We start from the raw sequence: 17,522 nt of genomic DNA, 5'->3' as shown, positions 1-17,522 counted from the left end.
GGGACCTTCGACCGTATGTGAACTGAAGAATAGCTGCCCTATGTTCTTTCATGACCTTTGTTGGAGTAGGCCGATGATAGGTGGCTTCAAGCAAGAGTGGAATAAATATTTCGAGCCCAAAAGTTCAAATTAAAATAGAAAAGACGTTGAATTACATATGAATGCGTTGGAAGGAGTAGAATTGGGAAGGAGTGAGCTCATCCGTCCAGGAAAATATCGTTTTGAAATTTGGAGGATGGTTTAGGATGTCCTTGAACAACCGCTTCTCCTTCGGGTAGCTCGATAAGTAGTAGAACCCTTCTCCTTCGTGAGCTCGAGAAGGTTGCTCTTAAGGCAAAAGAGATGTAATATCTCTTGTGTTGAAGGCCCGACCCACTTCATCTAGTGGTACAGAGACCTTAGAGATGACAAAACTCTGAAAGAGTTGGTTTGGAGTTGGAAGGGGGCGAGGCGACATAATCCAAGAAATTTTTGAAGTAACCCTTCAGAGGCAGCAAGGCCCCAACCCTCATGTGCTTGTAGCTCCAGGAGACAAGCTTGACCTTACGATTGGGATTGCCATCTCCCGGGGCATAGCAACTCCTTTCGTTGGAGGTTACAGGACGACAAATCAGTGTATTAGAAATCTTAAGGCCATGATAGGCCAGCAACTCAAAGATATGGTCGGTGGAAGTAACTAAGCTCTGGTAGTGCTCAGCCTAAAAAAACTCCTCCTTCAAGGTAGGGATTGAGAGGGCCTGGGAGGTGGTCGGTCATTTTGAAGTATCCTTCATTAGGGTGAATGAGATCTCACCAGGTGGAAAGACTATGGTCACTTTAAGTTTGGGGTCTAATAGAATAGGTCTGATCTCGGTATTCGGGTCAGGATAGGCTGCGACTCGGAGTCTCTTCCTTTTTCTTTCCTAGACCTTGTCGATTTGGCGTCGGAAGTGAACTCGTATATCTTCTTGTTCGCACCGTTCCCCATGCTCGCGAATCAGTCGTTGATTTCGTGTAAATGGCGATTCAGGACTGGGAGTTGATGAATGGTAAGGGATGGCAAGCTCGAGCCCCCACCAATTCTTTGAAGACTGCGACATCTAACAAGAAAGAAAAATGTGAGGGCCCATAATTTTAAAGAGTGGAAAAATTTATCTTAATAACTCGAGTTTACAAGCTCGAGATAACAATATTGCCTCAATCGAGACTGAAGGCTCGAAATGGCGAGATTGACTCGGATGTTTATCCCGAACTATTGTAAATTTCAGGCATCGAGAGTGCACCATGTGAGAGTGGGACAGATACTATAATTTTAAAACAAAAGAGAATCCAGGATTTCCAGGGAAAAAGTTGGCAGTATCCCGAAAAAGTGATGTTTCTGAGATTTGTGCATCAAAACCCTAATCCAAAACCCTATTTCTTAAGCCACATGAAACTTACGACTGAAAATACCCCATTACTTGAAAAACCTCATTTTTACATTTTCTACCAAAAAATTTGTGGTCTAAACCGTGATTCTAATCACCCCAAATCTACCCAAATCACAAACTTGCCTAATGCAAGGGTGAAGCCTTAAAAATCTGGTAAAACTAGAAGGCCATTATCAGGAACAAATGAAACGTATAAAATAAAAAAGAGAAGAATACTAGAGGAAGATCAGGAAGCTTACACAAATTTTTTCGTGGGAACGAGGGGATCGTCGACTGAAGAATGGGAAGCAGATGATCCAACGGAGTTCAAGGTACTAGGATTGCTTCACTTCTTTGGCTTAGAGAACATGCAAAGAAAATCTTGAGTTTTTCTTTTTTCTCTCTGGTTCATGCATTCTAAGGAGTGAATGAAAGTGATGAAGACGAAGGGGTTGTATATTTATATATATATCCTAGAGGGGATGTCAAAGGTCGAAAGGATCTGAGCCCTTGGTTTAACTTGAAAAATGATCTGATGGATGGGGTTTCATTTTAACATTGGTTGCAAAAAGGTCCTAGGAAAGGACGTGTACAGAATAGGGAGGTACTCGAGTACACTTAGTATGCAATCCCCTAACGACACATGTCCGCACTCGAGTTAGGTAGGTGGGCAAGTTTTTCGAAAGTGAAGTTCAGAAGTTTCATTCTCATAGGATTCGAACCAATACTTTTGAGGGGGCAAAATGTTACACCATAATTTCGAGGATGAATAAATTATTCTCGATATGTAGGCTCGAAAAGCGTAAGCTATAAAATAACAAGCATTGGCTGAACACTTGTATGAATATGCATGATTCCTGATTTGTTTTTGTTAGCGATCGAGCACAAGTTTAAAAGGCTCGAGCTTAAGCTTCAAGCTCGAAAGAAAGAATCTTCTCCGCCGCTTATGGATATTATTCGAGCCTTAGTTGAAAGTTCGAAGGTATTGGTCTCCGACGATTGAGTTCGATGAAACCACCAACTGAAGAGGGGCTGACCGAAATAACAAGCTCGAATGTATGTCGATCTCGAAAGCGTGTTAACCTTGCATTTGAGGTCAACAACGTATTTTGCATGCAACAACTGTTAGGAGATCCCTACTCTTTAGGGATTTTTTTTTCTTCTGATAATGAAATCCCAGTTATCATGGGATATTATGCATTTAATGTATTTAATTACATTTATTTCAGATTAAAATAATTAGTTGTAACTTCCTCGAAATCAAGGGAATATATTCATCCAACCACACTTATAAATAGCTTGGTAATTTTCATTTGTAGTCATGCACACTCTTGTACTGAGAATACTCTGTTGAATTGCTCTAAGGAAACTTTGAGAGAGTATCACGAATCAATAATATTGATTCGTTGACTAAATGGATTTTGACTGTTGAATCACGTAAAAATCTTACTGTTCTTTTCTTCTTTTCTGAATTTTTGTTTAGTACTCCTCAAATTTAAGATGACGAAAAACGACGTCAACAATGTATTAAATAATAATTTTTTAAAACTAGATTTTGTTTTGTTTTAAAAGTTTTCTAATATTATTCAATTTTGTATTTATATGTTTTTATAATAACCTATATATTTAAATTTAAACTATGATATAGAGAATAATTGTTAACTTTGTTTGACATATTTATAAAATTAATATTAATTGAAAATAGGTTATTTACACACACAAAAAAAAATTTGTATTGATGGGGTCGAAGCCCAAGGGCGTACATCTATCTCCCCTCTAACTCAACCATCCCTGTTGCACCCCTCAATCTAACCTCTCGGCTCTCTCTGTCTTGCAATTGGCGGGGCTCGTGCGAAGGCTCAACGGAGCTGCAAGGGGTGCGAAAGGGCTCAGTTGTGTTTCAGACGTTACAGGGAGGGGGCTCTCGATTGCGATGGGCTTGCGGGTAGTTGACTGACAGTGCTCGGGGCAGCAACGTGGCTTGGGACTCTCGACAGGGCTGGGCGGAGCGATGTGGCTTGGGGCTCTCGACGGTGGCAGCTTCAACGGGGTGAGCGATGGGTCCTCCTCCATATTTGTAAACCCCTTCTTCATTCCTTCAATATTTTAATTTTTTTAATTTTTTATGTGTTTTGAAGAGTGCTTGCTTCCATTCACGATTTGGGTTTCTATGAGTTTTGCTCTGTTTTGGTTTCGTTTGCATTTATATTGTTTTCTTATTGATTTTCACCTCATGATGCGTTAGATTGATATGTGGCAGCTGCACCTATCATGATGCTTTAGATAATTAGTTTGCATGTTTGTGTTCGATGTTTATTTGGGATCAGAATATATTGATTGAGTTACCATAGTAAGATTGTATCAAGAATAAGTTGTGATCCACTGCTAATATGGCTTTTTGATTTTGTTTTTATGAGAAGACTAGGCTTTATATGGTTGTTAGTTTTAACTCTGAAAATCGTTTAGAATCTTAAAGCTATAGAGGATTATAAGAATCTCTCGAACACTGATATGGGAAAAGAACCTGACCATATAACTATTTGTAGAAAAGATTTCTTGAAGTTGTTGTTGTCTACAAGAAGATAATTGGATTCAATGATATCTTGTGTTTTTAGATTATTAACTAATGATGAAAGATTATTGCAACTATACGCTAACTGTCTTCCATCTTAATGCATTTAACTAGTAGATAAATAGCTGAATACTTATGTAATATGCTTCATTGTAGATTTCATATTTGTTGGTGAATTGTAAAATTGTGCTTACACTTCATTGAAATGCTCTTAGAAGAAATAAATACTGACTGGCAAAGAGCTGCAGCTTGGTTGCTTGTTTCAATGGGCTCACATTTTATTGACCAAGTAATTGTGTTGTTGAAACTTGTCCTATCAACTTTCATAAAAGGGTAGTTTTGAGCGGTGCCCACACATTGAACAATAACGCTTATTGTTGTTTATTTTTCCTATTTGATTATTTGTGATTTGTCTCAACTAGTTTATAGCATATAAGCTCCAACATATGACATATTTACTTAGTTTGCTTGTGCAACAGTTTCCCTTTATCTTATTTTTCTATCATAGGCTAGAGGATAATTTAGTAAAAGAATATATTTATGCTTTACTTTTAAGATTGGGTTCTTTCAAAATTAATATGGTATCATGTCTGAGATCTTGTGAATTTTATAATGAAAATTTGGCAAAGAGAAATAATAGGTGATTAGGAAGATCATGACCTCACGTGCTAAGTATAGTGATCCACTATTGCATCAAATAGTTATACAAAGGTTCTAAAAATAGTATACTATAGTTGGAATATAAGTCACTAGAAATATATAGTTTTTGCATTAGCATTATATATGCATTTATCGTCTTATTGTTGTATTTTTCTATTTGTGGGTTTATCATTGTGGTTTTGTGAATAAATTAATTTATTTGCTACAATTGGGTGACTATGAAAATTTGAATTTGATTTTTAAAGCTATTAAGGTGAATTACAAATGATGTACAATACTCTGTCATTGTAAAGATTATATTAGTGACTCATTACTCATCTTATTTATTCTGCTTTTGTCTTTTGTTTAGATTTCTAATGTGCATCTTGCATATCTTAGTTGCTTTCTTATTGTTGCTTATAGATTGCTTATGTGAATGGTAATTTTTCTTGATATGTAAATAACCTCATCCATTGGATATAGAAAAAAACAATAGATGGCTTGTAGTATATATATATATATTGTTTGCTCTATATTCTTTGTCTTAATTGTTTATTAAATATGTTGTGAGCCCAATTATCACAATGATAATATTATTGGACTAAGTAATATGTGCATATATCTTTACTACTGTATAATATGTCTGCTTTATTATGAGTAAGTCATAAACATTAAAGTGTATAACGAATGTGTTATATTAAATATATTGCTAAGTTTGTACTGAAGTTTATAATTTTATTGAGGTTTATAATATATTATTTAGCATATAATAATGTACAATGGTTTTAAGGAGCCCAGCATCATGTGTCTTTATAGAAACTTCTCACAATGAAAAGAATTTAATGTTCATTATCAAAATTGTTTGTGTGAATTATTTAATGTAATTTTTTTATATGGAATTTTGATGTATATGCATGTAGCAAAGTTTTATCACAATACTCCTTAATTTTTTTTTTTTTGGCTCAATATTTATTTGGTTATTTTTTGTTTTCTAATTGTACTTATTTGCAGGTATGTACCAACTAGCTTGGTCGTTTGTCAACTAACATTAAGCTTTCAAGCAACAAGATTTTAAGGTATATTCATGTAAAAGGTGAAAGTCATATATGAGTTTCCTTTTTAAGGTATATTCATGTGAAAAACATTTATCAAGTGATAATTTACCCCTAGACATATGGGAATGGGTAGGAGTAAATTTTGGGACAAAATAACTTAGTGGATCACAAATAAATAATATTTCAAATAACATTCTCTCATTAATATAATATTCTTTTTTGTCAACGATAAATTAGATCATAATTGTATTTCGAATGAATAAAAAATAATTAATTAAAAATAGTGAAAAAAGCAACAAAGTCATGGTGATTTGGCCAAAAAAAAAGTGACTTACTTTCATTAGTATGAGCATTGACATCTTTCCCAAGACCACCTCCAGCTATTCATTGGGTCAACCCTTCGACCTTAATTAGGCGCCTTATCATCTTGGGGGTTCCCCTAATCTTGAGACCAGATATACTGAGCAAGTTATCCTTCTAATTAGGGCTTCAATCTCTTCTTGCAGGTGCCGACACTCATCTATGTTTGTGACTATGGTCATTGTGAAATTAGCTGAAATTGGTGAAATGTAACTTGTGCAAAGGTAGCAAGGACAGTGTAGTCAAAGCTCCTTTTGCATGGAAAGTTTGATCGGCATGAGCCTATACTCCATGGCCTCCTTAAGCTGCATATTTTTATCAGTTCATTGGAGAAAATCATCCATGGAGTCACAACTCTTCTTCTGCAAGCTTAGCCATAAAGGAGTTTTTACTCAAAGACCTCACAAAATGGCTGTAAGCATACCATCATTATTGGCTTGTTGTGCTCGCACATTCAATCACCTAATGAGTAGTTCGAGAGACTCATTGGGTCCCTCTTTCATTTTGGCCAGGGATACTCCCATGACATTACTTCTTGAAACTTGCTGAAAACATTTCACAATAGTTAATCAACTTGCACTCAACTTTGTTGAACCATTCCCCAGCAACCCCAGTGAAAATCATTGGAAAAAACATCTCATCTTAGCTAACTTGGAGACCCTGTGCAACCCCATCATGATGTTTAAACTACTCAAGTGATGGATGGGGTTTATAGTTCCATCATACTGTCATGTACGACGAGCTAGAAGTTTGGTGGTAATGGTGACCATAAAATTGTGGTCGTGAATAGATTTTAAGCCAAACAGAGTGTCTAAGTCCTCAAACTGATCAGCTCAACCTTGTTCAATTCTTGCTCCATTTGAGCTAGTCTTTCCTCGAGTTGATTACCTCTGAACTCATATTACCATGACTCTAACTCAAGCTAAAGATGTCCTCCAATATGCAGGATTAAGCATGGTTCTCCTAACGGTAGCTCACTGATCTCTCAGGGTCCCTCCTTGATTCTTAGCTTGCATCCTCTGGCCTTGCCACTTGAGGGACTAAATGTGTGTGCTCGGATCATTCCACTACGAGTGTTCATTAGTCAGGTTGGAAGGATTATTTACTCGCCCAATCTCAAAGTTGGATCGACATTTGCCAATATGTAACACGTTGGTTTAACCAAAAATTTAGTGTTGAACTCACCCAATTCAAATTCAATACAAAATATATTTTTGAAGATATTAAAGAATAATTAAAAGGCTTCTTGGAGATAAATTTAAAAATTTGAGAGAGATATACTTTATAAATTAGTTTAGATTTATTATTAAGAAAATAATATTATATAATAATTGAAAACAAAGTTTAATTTCAGTATGTTTGGTTAGACTTTTACTTCAGCTTTTAGTTTCCCAAAAGATTTTTCTCAAAAAGCGACAGATTTTAGTTTTTCTCTCTCGCATGTTCACTAATTTTTTTCCTGTTGCAGGTGGTTGTAGGTGGTGGTGGTGATGGTGGGGTCAGGGTGGAGGTTGTGGTAGTGCTCAGGCTAGTTGTTTTAATGCGTATTATTATTATTATTATGGTTTTGTGTGTAAGTTAGTTGAATTCTATTTGGAAGTTAGTAAATTTTGTGTGTAAGTTTCTAAATTTTTTACTATGGAATGTTGTATTGAGATATTAAAACTTGAATATATTATTATTAGATTGATTTTGGGGTTTCTGATGAATTTGTTTAATCTGTATTTCTATTCGGTGCAATCGAAATTTCTGTAGAAATTTTACACATTTTGATAAAATATAATTTCTAATGAAATGGTTTGTAATTTTAACCAAGAAAATTTTAATTTAGTAATTAGTTAAATATTTGATAAACTAATTTTGATAATTTTAAAAAATTTAATTGTAATTTTACAAAAATATTATTGTTTATTATATTAAAATAAATATAACCATAAAAGATAATAGCATTTATTTTTTTTTTTTTAATTTTTTGAATTTTGTAAGGGAAATTTGATTTTTAATGCAATAAGTGACATTCTGTTTGAAAAATACCCTATCCCTATAAGTCTCTCGTTTTGGTCCTACTAATCCCGCTACTACCCAAAATACCCCTGACATAATTTTCTCAAACTCTCTGTATTCTCTCCCAAAATACCCGAACCAAGCAAACTTTGAAATCGATAGGACTCGATTGAATTCGTAGAACCCAACCTTCATTGTCTTCCACGAACACGAACAAGGGCTCCCAAAGGTCGGACTTGACGATCGGAGAAGGGGAAGGAGAAAACGTCGAGCAAGGCAACCAAATTTTTAGGAAACAACCTCAAAGAAAGTGAAGGTGAGGGTTTTCTTTTTTAATCTGCAATATGTGTATGTGCCTGGTTTTTTTTGTTGATTTTTGTTCATAGGATAGATCGGGGCTGGCAATGAAGAAATCTGGGTTTTTTTTCGATATTTTCATGAAACTCGATAGAAATCGATAGGAATCGATAGTATAGGATGAGGAATGGATTAGACTGTGCCTCGATAGGAATCGACAGGAATCGATAGGCCTCGATGATACACGACTTTGGGAATTTTTAGAACCTACCTCGATAGGAATCGATAGGACTCGATGATACACGGCTTTGGGAATTTTTAGAACGTACCTCGATAGGAATCGATAGGACTCGATGATACACTGCTTTGAGATTTTTAGGACCCTTCTCGATAGGAATCGATAGGCCTCGATAGGACTCGATATGACTAGACTTTGGTTTTTTTGCCTTACCTCGATAGGCCTCGAGAAGACTCGATAGTAACCCGATTATATTATTCTTTGTGATTTTGGAATCCACCTCGATAGGCATCGATAAGACTCGATAGAACTCGATTGTTTCTGCCTCGATAGTAACTGCCTTACCAGATTGTTTTACATTTTTAAAATTTTTTTTGTTTTTTTTTCTAGATGCCTGAACTTATTGTGCCGTTGGAGAAACACTTTCCTGGCCGTGTCACTTATAGGGGTAGTGCCTACTTGGATACCCTTATAGAGCAGTTTAAGAGGCATGGTCTTATTGAAAGGGCACAGGCATGCCCGTTGGGACAGTTCTTTAAGGCAAAACCGTTTAGTTTTTCTGGGGTTCTGCTGCATCAGCTAGTGTGGCATAAGGTAGAAAGTAAGAAGCCTGAAGAGGGTCAGTTCTACCTGGGCAACACTCTGTGTAGTTTTGGTATTGCAGAGTTTGCCCAAGTTACCGGGCTAAATTTTGGGAAATCACCGTCCCCAGATGAATTGAAAGAGCATCTTTCAAGTGATCGGATCATCCAAGAATATTTTAATGGTGATTCGAAGGTTAGTTTTGGTCAGTTGGAAGATGCATTGAAGGCCTCCACAAACCCAGAAGATGCATTTAAGCTGGGTTTGTGCTATTTGATAGAGGGGATACTGAATGCCCCAGAGAAGACAACAACGATATGGGGAGATTCCCTGAGGATGGTTGAGGATATTGATTACTTTTTCAAGTATCCTTGGGGGAAGTTGTCATTTAAGAAGGTTAGCAAAGGCCTTCAAAAGGACATGAAGAAGCAATTGAAACACTATGAGGAGAAGAAGAAAGAGGGGTCAAGCAAAAAACAGAAGGAGGCGAAGTATAGTTTCACTTGCTATGCACCCGCGCTTCTTTACTGGGCTTTTGAGGCCATGCCTTCTCTCGGGAGTAAGTTCGGTGAGAACAGTGGGAATCAGATTCCCAGGATGCTCAGCTGGGCTATGAAGACTGATATCACTATTTCGACAGCTCTGTTGGCTCCTATATTCACCAATCGTTGAGTAAGTTCCATTTTATCTGGTTAAATGTCACAAATTAATGCTTTAACGATTTATTTTATTAAAGTTTTTCTGACACATGTTATTCAACTATGCAGTTAGTGGTATTTTCCATGCTGAAGCCACGTCCCGGTGAGGTAGTCTACTACAATAGCCTCCCAGAAGTTGATTCCAGGTTATTCCCTGAGTTGGAGGCTGGGACTGCAGTGGATGGAGTAGTGGTACCTGAGAAGGAGACAGAGAAGCTCGCAGAAGTTGCAAAGGAAGCCTCCCATTTTTTATGAGATGTCCCAAGGGTTGATGAGGGCACTTCACAGGCCTGTGCAGCTTCATCTAGTCAGGTTGCCCAACCTGATTATGAGCAACTTCTGCAGAGGCTCAAGAGGGTTGAGGAGGGCCATGCAACCTTACTACAGAATCAGACCACGATCATGGCTCAGTTGGCGCAGCTGATTTCACTGATCTCAGGTCGATCCACCGACGTAAAATCAGATACAGAGTCTGATATCTTGCCTGCAGACTACGAGCGCGGTGATCAACCCTCCACTCCATAGGCCCAGACATCTGTAGCTCCTAGTGATACTGACAGTCCCAGTGTACGAGTACTGCAGCTCGAGGAGGCAGCTGGCCTTGAAGTTGTCAGGAAGAAACGCAGGCCCAAGCGTTTTGATGACTTCACCGACCCAACAAAGAAGATCATACTAGATAAACAGGGGCTAGTTGCTGAACCACTGAGGAAGTGTGACCCATAGCAGGAGAAGAGCTTCCATAGGTGGATCGTCGGAGAGATCGACAATAAGAGAGACTGCAACATGTATACTGGGACGCACGGTGTGGCATGGTTCTTACAGTTGCTGACAGTCCAGACTTGGCTTTGGGATTCGATATGTAAATTACATTCATGTTTTCAATTCAATCTTAAAATATATTGATGGTACTAACAAATTTTTATGTTTTTTTAGCATATTGATGTCGCTTTGCACATGCTACGCCGCCGACGCCACTTTTACCATGCTGCATTTCGGCAGGATGTTGCGATCATGAACACTACCTTCCCCCAGGTGTGCCTAGGTCGTTGGAATCATTTCAGAGAGACCGGCACTAAGTATACATGGGACAAATGTGCTGTGAATGTTGAAGGGCGATGATAATCAATTCCTTGCATCATGGCAAAATGTGAGTGAAGTATATTTTGCCTTGCACGTCGAGAAAGCCGCACATTGGATCGCCATTGAAGTCTCCATTACAATGTGGTGCATCAACGTTTATGATTCCAACCATAGCGTGCTCAGTCCCGCTCTGATGGAGGAAGCGATCAAGCCTTGGTGCTTATTGTTGCCTTCATTGTTATGGTGTTCTGGCATGTTTGACGACCACGAGGACCTCCAGGTAGATCCTGAGCAGAATGCAAAACCTTTCTCATATTGTTGTATTCCTCCAGAGGATTGTCCTCAGACGAAGACAAGGTATTCCCCTATTTTAATTAGTGGATTTTGAAATTGGAAAATTAAAGTTATTTTTATCTTCTATTGACACAAAATCGATTATATGCAGTGGGGATTGTGGTATGTTTGCCATCAAACATATCGAGCATCTGGTTGCCAGGCTACCACTTAATACTGTTATCGATGAGAACATCCAGCATTTCAGGACCAAGTGGTGTGTGGACCTGTTCTATCAGAATTTGGCCTCGTGATGCTCTTTACATTTTTGTCTTACACATCCTGTATAGTATACCATATAGTTAGTTTTGTATATTATTTTTTTCCAAACAATATTTTTTGAAAAAGTTATTAAATAAAAAAATATTAAATTCACATAGTGTGTCTGCCTCGACATCCAAACACACAAAGTATTAGACGAAGTATTCCATATGATAAATGCAGCAAAATCAATTAAATAATTACATAACACAATATTTTAAATCCTAGCCTTACATGACTTCCTATTGTTTCCACTACCACCACATCTGCTACATTTACGAGGTTTGACAATCTTTTCCCCGCGTGAAGCATAGCGATTTGTCTTTCGCCTACCCACTTTCTGTTTCCTGGGCCTTCCTACAGGGGTTTTCTCAGCAGGGACGTCGACAACCGTATCTCTGATGTGATCAGGGATTACCCATTTATCCTCGTTCCCAACAGGGTAAATAGTATCTTTATAAGTGTCCTTCAATGCCTCGATTTTATAGTAAGGGGAACACAATGAGTAAATGTTTATGCTTCTTTTTCTGGCTGCAGCAAAAGCATGTACACAGGGTATCCCAATGGTTTGGAACATGCCACAAGAGCATGATTTTGTGGCCAAGTTCACCTCACCATCACCATTACCATCGACCACAAGAAATTCGTGATGACCAAGGACTTGGACATCTAAAAAGATTGCTTTATCACCTATTTGCTTCAAATCCTTTTCCATCTCAGGTGATAACACAGTTGTTGCTTTTGCAGCTCTTTCACGTCTATCTGCAAACCAAGACTGAAGAGTGAATCTTATGAATTCAAGAAAAGTGGCGACTGGAAAGCTCCTTGCCTCCTTGGCCTTATTGTTAAAGCTTTCTGCGTAGTTACTCGTCATGATATTGTATCGGTTACCAGGAAAATAAGCACTACTCCACCTTTCAAAGCCAATTCCCTCTAGATATTGAGCAATGGGCGGATCAATTACCTTAATCTTGTCAAAGAACTTGTGAAATTCCGTTCTTCGAAATGCGTACGCTGCACACCCCATGATGTCTTGCACGTGGTCAGTTTTGAATTTTGCCACAACATTCATACAGATATGATGGTAACATGCACCGTGATACACATCTGGGAACACAAGCTCCAAAGCATGAATAATGCTTTTATGCCTGTCCGATACAAAAGCAAGGTTCTCAACGTCCCCTATGGCTTCCTTCAATTTTCTCATGAAATAAGTCCAAGAGTTATGGTTCTCACTATCCACCAATGCAAACGCAATTGGAAACAACTGGTTGCTTGCATCCAACGCAACAGCACATAGCATGTGGCCACCATACTTATTCTTCAAGAATGTGCCATCCACACAAATTACAGGACGACAGTACTGGAAACCACACCTAGAAACACCGAGGGAAAATAAGCAATACAAGAAACGACCATCTTCTGCTACAAAATCAGTAATTGTACCTGGGTTTTTATGCTCCAACTGACACAGGTATCCAGGTAACTTGGAGTATGATTCCTCAGGTGTCCCTCTGACATACATAAAAGCCTTTTCTCTGCATCTCCACGCCTTCTCATAGCTCATTTCAACCCCAAAATGGTGCTTCATGTCCTCCCTTATGTTGTTTGCCATGTACCGAGTACCATCGGTAGCAAATTTCCTCTTGATTAGGTGATCAACAACCCACAGTGATGCTTGACAGTGGTCCTTATCTCGAATTTCTTGTGAGCAAGTGTGTACTTCGTTGTATACAGTAATCTCGAACATTTCAGATCGTATTTTTTTCTTACCTCTCAATCTCCAACCACAATCAGGATCCTTGAAGGTAATGTACCACACATCAGTCCTAGATTTCTTCACCATAAACTCAAAATTATTCTTCATCGCAAATATGGATGCTTTGGTTTTCAATTCAAGCTTGTTCTGAAAGAACTTCCCAAGGTGCAATTCTCCTGAAGCTTTGTTGGTTGAGGAATGATGTTGATGTGAGGCCTCTATATCCTCTTTGGTGAACATGGGAGCACTCCATGTTCTACGATCTTCACCTAAGTCCAATGGAGAACTCCATCTAAAACTATCATCGGTTCTACTTGGACCTGGACGACTACTGCTGGTCCCAGGTGTTTGCCGGTCTTCTATTATGCGCTCCTCATCTACCATAACATCTGAACTCTGTGTTGGAAAATCTGCCCTAATATTTGGCCCACCAAGTTCTGTTGCATCAGCAACAGGATCGTCGTTGACATAAGGTTCGTAGCCATAGGGATCGTACTCTGCCGTATCATGCACATATGAAGGATCTCTAACCGGGATATCATCATGGACTATGACATCTGGATTTGTCTCGGGAACACATGTTCCAACATCACCTTGAGTTCCTTTGAAACCATGACATGGAGGAGAAATGTTCTCTTCAAATCGAACTTCTTTATTAACACTGGCAGAAGCCGATGCATTTCTTACACCTCCCTTCTTAATCAATGTGACACATAGAGGAATGAGCTTCTCTACAGATTTCGATGCTAACCCAATGAATGCACGCACATGCCTATCATTTTTTATAACGGTAGGTTTGACGGATTGTGATAGGCATGTGTACGGGACCTCAATTTTCAAGTCATGCACACATTTATCCACTTCAAGCTCATTGTACAGCATGTCAAGCAGTTTCTCATATGTCACACCATTCTCCACAGGCAGAACTTGATTTTCAGCATCTCTGAAAATCCACTCCCTATTTTCGAGTTCCCAAACACCATTGAATGCAACAAATACGGAAACAGTCGAGTCTGCAAAAAAAAAAGGACAAAAAGTTAAACTACAACATAAAATAGAATATATCGATTTCTATCGATATATGTCGAGTCCTATCGAGGTCACACATATCGAGTTTTATCGAGTACACTCGAGGACTATCGAGGCAATCAATCCAATTAAACTCTTATAAACCTATCGAGTACAATCAAGGCAAACAATCCAATTAAACTCTTATACACCTATCGAGTTTTATCGAGTACAATCGATTAAAATCGAGTTATTAAATCCAATTAAACTCTTATACACCTATCGAGTTTTATCGAGTACCATCGAGTTATTAAATCCAATTAAACTCTTATACACGTATCGAGTTTTATCGAGTACCATCGAGGTACTAACATCCTAACACTATCGAGGCACGTCGAGGTCCATCGAGGACCATCAAGACAGCATGCATGCAACACATCGAGACCTATCGAGTTTCATCGAAACTCATCGAGGCAGGAAAAAAATCCAGAAAAAAACGCACGAAGTATCCAAAATTCATTCCGTGAAAAATTGCAATAAAATATGTACACAGATCTGTTCGAAATAAGACAAGTAATGTAACCAGACAAGTTTCCTCACTACATATAGCAAATATATACTTACCCATACGATTTTTTCCCCTAGATCCGAAATCCAAAATGAAGTTTCTTGACTTGAAAGGACTCACAACTTGCCCCTAGATCCGAAATGCAAATTAATGGTGGCTGACTTTTTTTGTGTGTACGAGAGTTTGAGAGATAGAGAGGGAAATAAGAGATAGAGAGTGAAGATTGAGAAAAAGAGAGGGAAAATTATGCCAGGGGTATTTTGGGTAGTAACGGGATTAGTAAGACCAAAACGAGAGATTTATAGGGATAAGGTATTTTTCAAACGGAGTGTCACTTATTGCATTAAAAATCAAATTTCCCTTTAAAATTAACTATAAAATATAAATAAAATAAAATTTATTATTAAATATAAATAAATTTTAAATTATTTTAAAAGTAAAATTATAATTTAATTAAAATTTTTAATTTAAGTAAATTTGTTAAAGTTATTAAAAAAACTATAGTCAATAAATAAATGGTAGGTAACCATTTGGTACCCTGTGTTTTTGCAAAGTATCATTTTGATACCCTCTATTTTCAATAATGTCTATATAGTACCCTGTATTTTAAAATCGTATATATTTGGTACCCTAAACTCAAATTTAATTAATAAAATTTTACCAATTTAATCAAACTGTTGTCAATTATGTAAGTTCCAAATTTAAATTTAATTACTTAATTACATATAACTGATGAAAGTTTGATCATATTGACAAAATTTTATCTATCAAATCTGAGTCTAGGGTATCAAATATGTATAATTTTAAAATACAGGGTACCATATGAGCATTATTGAAAATAGAGGGTACCAAAATGATACTTTGCAAAAACATAGGGTACCAAATGAGTAAATTCCCATAGTAAATAAATAAAAAAGTTTAGTGTAAGTTGTTATAGTAATTTGATTAGCTTATGATATAATCTTATAATTATTTAAGTTAAGTAATTAGTAATTTAATTTTAAAATTTATCGGTAATTATCAAATTAAAAAGTTTAAAATATAATTAATAAAATAATGAATGAAAAAAATTAATAAAAGTTATGTAATAATTAAAAAGGGTATTTACGGCATAAATATCCAATGTTTCACATTTGTTACACTTAAATATCTAATCTTTTATTTTTACGGCAAAAATATTTAATGTTCAATATATGTTAAAGATAAATACCTAATCTTTTTTCTTTGCGATAAAAATACCTATAGTTGCTAAAACATTGCTTCCGTAAGTACTTCATCTGCTAGAACTCTTAAACATGTTGACTAAACAGACATTTGTCTCTCTGTAATCAGTCAATTTCATAATATATTAAAAAAAACATTTTAAAGTAGAAAAATGAATTAAAAAGACATTTTAAATTAATTCAAATTTAAAAAATTCATATTTTGAGGACAAAAATACTCAAATTACGGAGTGATACATATCTGGTGAGTCAACAGTCAACAACTTCAACATAGGAGGTACTGATAAAAGCAATGGTTTAGCAACTTTGTGTATTTTTGCCGCAAAAAAAAATTAGGTATTTATCTTCAACATATATTAAGCATTGAGTATTTTTGCTGTAAAAATAAAATATTAGATATTTATTTGTGACAAGTATAAAACATTGTGTATTTATGTCGCAAATACCCCTTAAAAAAAATTAGTATAAGAATTAAATAATAATTAATTTGTTAAATTATTATTATTATTATTACAAATTAAAAAAATATGAATAAATAATTAAATAAATAATAAATTAGTCCCGTAACATTGATGAAGATATTGACCTGAATGTTAATGACTATTTATCTCTTGGTTGGTCCGATCCAAACAATGATAATTAGTTTACGTTTTTTTAATTAAATTAAGACAATTGATATTTTATTATGTTTATTTTATGATTAGTTTATATGTAATTTTGTTTGATGAATTAATATTAATTGTGTTATTAATATTAATTTATGTTAAATTTTATTATCTTTAAAAAATTATTATATATTTATTTACTTTTAAATAAATTCAAAATGAATTATTATATTTTAATATTTATTTTTTTAAAAATAATTGATTCATTACTGACAGATTAATAGGGGTGGGATCCGCCGGTATTAAATGAGTTGGATACGATGTCTGACTACTTGTACACCGACGGGGCCTGCCCTTACTAATCCATCGATATTAATATATTATTATCGGCGGGGTGTTAGTCCGCCGGTAATAATGATTAATACCAATTATTACCGGCGGTCCATTACCGGCGGGGTCTCGCCGGTAATAATCTTTAGAGGCGGATTCCTCTCTTTTTAACAGCAGACCCTTTCACCGGTAATGCCCAATCATGTTGTAGTGTTTCTTTTAAAACTATAGACAATATTTTGGCTTAATTTTTTTAAATATGTTTGTGTCATTCTTTTATAATATATCACATTGTTTTCTATTTAAAATTTAAATAATAATTTCTAAATTAAACTAAGTAAATACACCTCATTTATACCTAGTATATATATATATATATATATGCTTCCCCTTCCCACAAATGTACCTTATATATTTTTTAAAGGTGGGCTAGCTCCAATATATATCCATTTTTATAGAATTTATCCTATCAACACACAACAAGTACATACCTCTTAAGGCTCGACTCTATATATAATAGTT

General features: G+C 36.2%; 1 long non-coding RNA gene across 1 annotated transcript; it reads left to right on the top strand.

Annotated features, from left to right (window-relative positions):
- Positions 1-3,116: 3,116 nt before the first annotated feature.
- LOC133810055 (uncharacterized) lies at positions 3,117-5,887 on the top strand. Its single transcript, XR_009881799.1, has 2 exons — positions 3,117-3,465; positions 5,611-5,887. It is a non-coding gene; the product is annotated as an uncharacterized LOC133810055 (long non-coding RNA).
- Positions 5,888-17,522: the final 11,635 nt, after the last annotated feature.

Source organism: Humulus lupulus, chromosome 1 (genome assembly GCF_963169125.1).
Source record: "Humulus lupulus chromosome 1, drHumLupu1.1, whole genome shotgun sequence".
Taxonomy (NCBI): Eukaryota; Viridiplantae; Streptophyta; class Magnoliopsida; order Rosales; family Cannabaceae; genus Humulus; species Humulus lupulus.
Note: the sequence above shows the minus strand (reverse complement) of the source record. Positions and strands in the feature narration are given on the sequence as shown.